Below are 6,000 nucleotides of genomic sequence, written 5' to 3'. Positions count from 1 at the left end.
CTTCAGACTCATTAAAAATTTAAGGAGACTAGGGTCATCTTTTGTTTTTTCTTGACTCTTAAAAATTGAAAAAACAAGTTGTGTCAAAGCGTCTAAAATTCATCTAATTTGGAAACATACTTCCCCTTTATTTTTAGTTGATCGAGTAATCCGCAATCGTGGAAGAAAGTCAATTGAAACCCCGTCGTTCGCGGAGGCTTACGAGTCAACCGTCTTTGTCTTCGGAATCGAAGCTAGTACGGACAAAGCGAACTCGTTTAACCGGTTCCAAATCTCCTGTTAAAGTTAGAGAAAGTGTTCCAACAACATCAGAGACTCCGGTTACTCCAAACATTTCTGGAATCGCTGCCTCTACAGAAGAAGTTCAGCAGCCACAGAAGGACAGTAGTACTGATCCTAGTCTGAGGGTAAACACTTGTGTTACTGAACCAGTTCCATTTACAACCGGTTCGGAGAGTCTTACTCCTCAAACATCTGTCGCTGCCGATTCCATACCTTCTTCGGCACCAAAAATATTCTACGGACCTGACGGTCTACCCCTTCCACCTAGTTTGATTGCCATAGAAGAGATTGTGGAAGATCCTCCAACTAGTACTCCATCGCAATTTGGAGTCGGGATCACTCTGTATCCTTCTTCATCAGAAGTTAGTCTACCGCCAGTGGAAGCTCCTGTAGAATCACTAGGTAATCTTTTGGATAGACTAGAAATGTCTGAACAACCGTCAACATCTAGGACTGTGTCGTCTGACACAGCGACGGCAGAACTCCCTGCTATCACTCCAACAATGTTCACCGGTATACCATCTGTCCCAACTAGCTCTCAACCGCTAGAAGGAGCCCACTCAGGGGCCATTTCGACAGTATGGTCTGTTCCTGTTTGTTCATCCGGAATAATATCCAGAAACTCTTATGTTGAGTCTCAACAAATTGATCCATTTGGAGGTCAATTTGGGCAGTCCGGCCCTCAAGGGCAAACCATTCCCTTGAGTTCTGGATTACCACCGTATGGGGGGCAGTATACCCTTTCATTATCCCCTCCAGGAGGACAACCATACGGGAGTTCACAACAAAATTCGGGTTATGCTGGAATTACTTCAACCAGTTGGGTACCAATACTACCTCAACAACCAAGAGTTGTATACTCGATGCAACAATGTTTACCTATGTCAAATATACCAACTACGCCAGCTATTATGACGGTGTCGCAAGTTCAAGCGCTGCCTATTGTATGCCAACCTCAGGTTTCTCAGGTTGTAATGCAACAGCCACTTGACCCTGCGACTCAACCACAATCGCCGACTGGTGGAATGACACAGGTTCAGACGGGTACAATTACCCCTCATCTTGGTCAAACAGTTAGTATCGGGCAACAGCACATGGCTTCACAACCATCGCTAGTACAATACCAACCACTGCAATTCCAACAAGTATACCAAGGTTCTGAGCAACAAATCTTTGCAAATAGTGGACAGCCGTATATTCAAAACGGTCAAAATCAACCATTTTACAATGGTCATGCCCACCAACCTTACCAAAGTTACCAGCATCAAATGCATTATGCCGGTATGCAAAGACCAACTGCTCAGGCAATCCCATCTTATCCTGGGTATGCTTCACCTAACCTGAATCAGCAGTTACCCTTTGTGGCAACTTTAGAGTTACCTGATTTAAATCGGTTAACAAACAATCCAATCGCTTACGCCCCTTGGTGGCCAACGATTCCGCATAAACCTCCGTCAGATATTCCTAAATTTAATGGAAATCCGGGTGAAGATCCATCGAATCATGTGATGACCTTTCATCTGTGGTGTTCATCAAACACCCTAAATGATGATTCGATAAGGCTTCGCCTTTTTCAGAGGACGTTAACTGGTCCAGCGGCAAAATGGTACATCGAATTGCCTAGAGCTTCATTCGACAACTTCAGTACCTTAGCCACAACCTTTTTAACCCATTTTCAATTACCAATAAGGTACGAAACAGGAACGGAACTCCTTACCAACTTCAAACAGACGACGGCCACTCACATATCTGATCATATACACGAGTGGCGACGTCGTCGTAGAATGGTAAAAACGTATGTTCCCGATCAGCTCTTAGTTGAATGGTTTATCAAGTCATTACTACCTTCCATCACTGAAGATGTGGCAAAGGGGCGAGTCGTAATAGAAGAGTGAGTTATCGCTCGTGCACAATATTTGGACTTGATTTACACTCAGTCCGGCACGCTCTACGATAAAATATCTGACGCCCCTAGACCGGAATTCTCAGTTCCTCCTCCTCCTAAATCAAACAATGACTCTCATGCCGGTGATGGCGTGATTGGCGCAACAGACACGAAATTGACAAAGGCTACATCCAAAAAGGCCCGTAAGATTTCAGGTCAAAATGCAAAAGATGAACTTCTTGCCTCGGAAGTAAATGTCGTATCAACAGATAAAGGCAAAGAAACCAAACAACCAGGGGGCAAGAAGAAAGGCAAGGGGAAGAAGAAGAAACAGGAAGAATTATCACCAGAAAAATCTTCTACAAACCCTCCTGGTGATAGGAAACCAAAAAATCCATGCTTTATATGCGATGAGGATCATTGGACCGCAAATTGTCCACACAGAGCTGAGCTTAAAAAATTCTTCAAGAATTCAAAAACCTCCGCAGTGTTAACTGATCCGTTTCCAAATCCAGGAACAAATCTGGTTGAAAGTGGAAATGCTTCCCCGTCTCAAGTGCTAATGTTGTCGGTTTCAAAACAACAAAATGATGCTTTGATATCGACAAGGAACAAAGATTATGGGAATCCACAGCTGTCGAACAACAAGGATAAAGATCAACCTAGTAGTTCGACAACAACTTCGACAGAAGTTGTGCTGCCCATCATTCCTGAATTGACATTAAGACCGCCAAAGGGAGTAGTACACAAGTCGATGTTTAATCCCCGTGCTAGAGCGGCACAGCATTATAATATAGTGGAAGATTTGGCCCAATCGCCATCCGCTATGTCGACTCTTGAAGTACTACAAAATTGCCCATCCCAAAAGCAGGATTTATTATCAGCCATTGGTGGGATAGACCCAAAGGATTCCAATCTTGTATCCTTCGATCATAAAGGATACGATCCTCAATTACCAGCTCAACTAGCTTTCCTTGTTCAAGTGAAAGCCCTCAACAAAACCGTTCATCGAACAATTATTGATGAGGGGGCATCTACATGCATTATGTCGATGAGTTGCTGGAAAACTTTAGGATCTCCAACCTTGTCATGATCTTCGACGACATTAAAAGCATTCGACGGAAGGACATATACCCCATATGGTATTTTAAGTAACTTGAAGGTTGAACTAGGAGGGAAAACAGTAGAAATAGATGTTGAAGTAATCGATGGAAATCTCGATTACAACATCCTACTAGGAAGACCATGGATATATGCTATGGTTGCTGTTGTATCGACCTATTTTAGGAAGATTGCATTTCCCTTCCAAGGAGGGATTACAATCGTCGATCAACAAAACTTCCTCCCCAATGGTTCTCAAGTTACAGGAAGCATTCCTATGATTCATGGAAGCCCCCATTCGCTTCAAAATATCGGAGTAGGCCTACTAAAAGACCCTACATTAATGGGAACTTTTGCCCTTCCACCTCCAATCAATCTGGCGAAAGTAGCGTCGGTAGGAACCTGCAATATGATATCTTCTAAAAAGATCTCAGAAAACGATATCGACATGGATCATGCAATGGTTTTGCCTTCAAGCCCAACGGAAATATTGTCGCAATCAATGTTCCTAGCATGGGAGGCAAACCCAAATCAATGCTCATCAAGCATTTGGATAGATAGGTCTGAGGAATATGGTACCCCTTCAGATCCTTGGTCGCGAGTGCATTTCACCGACAAAGGAATTGTTCAATCAATGGTAATTGAAGGGGCACCATGGAATGATTCCCACCATCATTCCCTTCTTCCGGATTGTGGAGAAGATACTCCTGATGACCTTTATCATCCTTCAGTTTTTTATTTTCTATCAAATACTGTAAACACGGTGGATTATGAGCGAAACTTGTCCAACATTGAAGAGACTATCGCCATAAATATCTCGACCAAAATAGATGTTGTAGAGAATATTTATGTTGGCAAATGTTGTTCTCCTTCAGAACTAGAAATATATGACGCTCTTTTTCGTGAATTTAGAGATGTCTTTGCTTGGTCATATAGTGAAATGCCAGGCATTGACTCGAGTATCGTTGAACACGAAATTAAGATGTATCCAGATGTCAAACCAGTACGACAACGGCTACGGCAGGTGCACCCCAAGAAAGCCGCTGCCATTAAGGCAGAAGTTGAGAAACTTCTCCATGCTGGTTTCATTTACACGGTTCCTCTAACAGATTGGGTATCAAATATTGTGCCTGTTATGAAAAAACAAGGAACAATTAGAGTGTGCGTTGATTATAGGGATGTAAATCAAGCTTGTCCAAAAGACAACTACCCTACACCCTTCATCGACCAGATAATTGATGAATGCGCTGGATGCGAAATCTTTTCATTCATGGATGGATTCTCCGGGTATAATCAAATAAATATCCGCCCACAGGACCAGTCAAACACTGCATTTATTTGTCCATGGGGCACATTCGCATATCGAAAATTACCCTTTGGTTTAAAGAATGCAGGGGCGACGTTTCAGAGGGCAATGAATTATGCCTTCCATGAAATCAAAAACATCGTTCAACCATACCTCGACGACCTTCCGGCTCATTCGCGAAAGCGGACTGATCACCCGCAGCATTTAAGAGCGATATTTCTACGTTGCCGACACTACAAGATACGACTCAATCCACACAAATGTGTATTTTACATCAGTTCTGGTCGTTTACTTGGCTTTTTAGTCTCAAAGGACGGGATTCGTCTCGACCCATGTAAGGTTCAGGCAATCATAAATTTTCCTCCACCTTCGAATTTGCTTCAGATTCAGAAACTCCAAGGGAAAGCAAACTTTCTAAGGAGGTTCATTCCAAATTACGCCGAACTTGCTAAAGGTTATATGCGTCTTTTGAAAAAGGGAGTACCCTTTGTCTGGGATCAGGTTGCGCAAGCTTCCTTTGATGCTTTAAAAGAATCCCTAATGAAAGCATCATTAATGTACGCTCCTGATTATCAAAAGGACTTTAACTTGTATCTGGCTGCAGCGGATACAACCATCGCAATGGTTTTAGTTCAAGAAGACGACAGAATCAAACATCCTATATATTATTTAAGTAAAAACTTAAATGATACAAAAAGCAAATATTCTTATGTTGAAAAGCTAGCGCTCGCGACTGTTCAAGCGATACAGAGATTTCGACACTTTGTCCTCTTTCGAAAAACTACCATTCTGTCAAATTGCAACCCCATGACTTATATATTGTCGCGATAGTTGCTGGGGGGAAAATATTCAAAATGGATAGCAATCCTACAAGAGTTTGATCTGGAATTTGTAAAATCCAAGTCAAAGAAAGCTCTGGTTTTCGCAGAATTATTATGCGATCTCCCATCATCGTCCAACGATGAAACATCCGAAGAAACAATCGTGGACGAAAGTTTGTTTCTGATATCTTCAAGCAATGAGTGGTATGGAGATATAATAATTTATCTCCAAACCCAAAAATATAGGCCAAATACCTCTCGCTCCGAACAAAAACGTATTCGATACCAAGCAAAAGACTACATGATCGTCGGTGATACACTTTACCGTCGCGGTATCGATACAGTTATGAGAAGGTGCCTCACGCATGAGGAGGCCGAAAAAGTCCCGAATGATTTCCATTCAGGCACGTGTGGGGGGCATCAATCCGATTATGCTACAGCACAAAAAATCTTACGAGCAAGATACTTTTGGCCAACAATTTTTAAATATTGCATAAACGCAGTCAGAAGTTGCCATGCTTGTCAAATTTTCGATAGCAAAACCAGAAGACCACCCGCACCTCTGCAGCCAATAGTTGTTGTCGGGCCATTCGCCAAATGGGGCA

This window comes from Pinus tabuliformis, chromosome Q (genome assembly GCF_031772625.1).
Source record: "Pinus tabuliformis cultivar Carrire ecotype Pingquan chromosome Q, CPIR1, whole genome shotgun sequence".
Classification (NCBI taxonomy): Eukaryota; Viridiplantae; Streptophyta; class Pinopsida; order Pinales; family Pinaceae; genus Pinus; species Pinus tabuliformis.
This window is presented reverse-complemented; position numbering follows the sequence as displayed.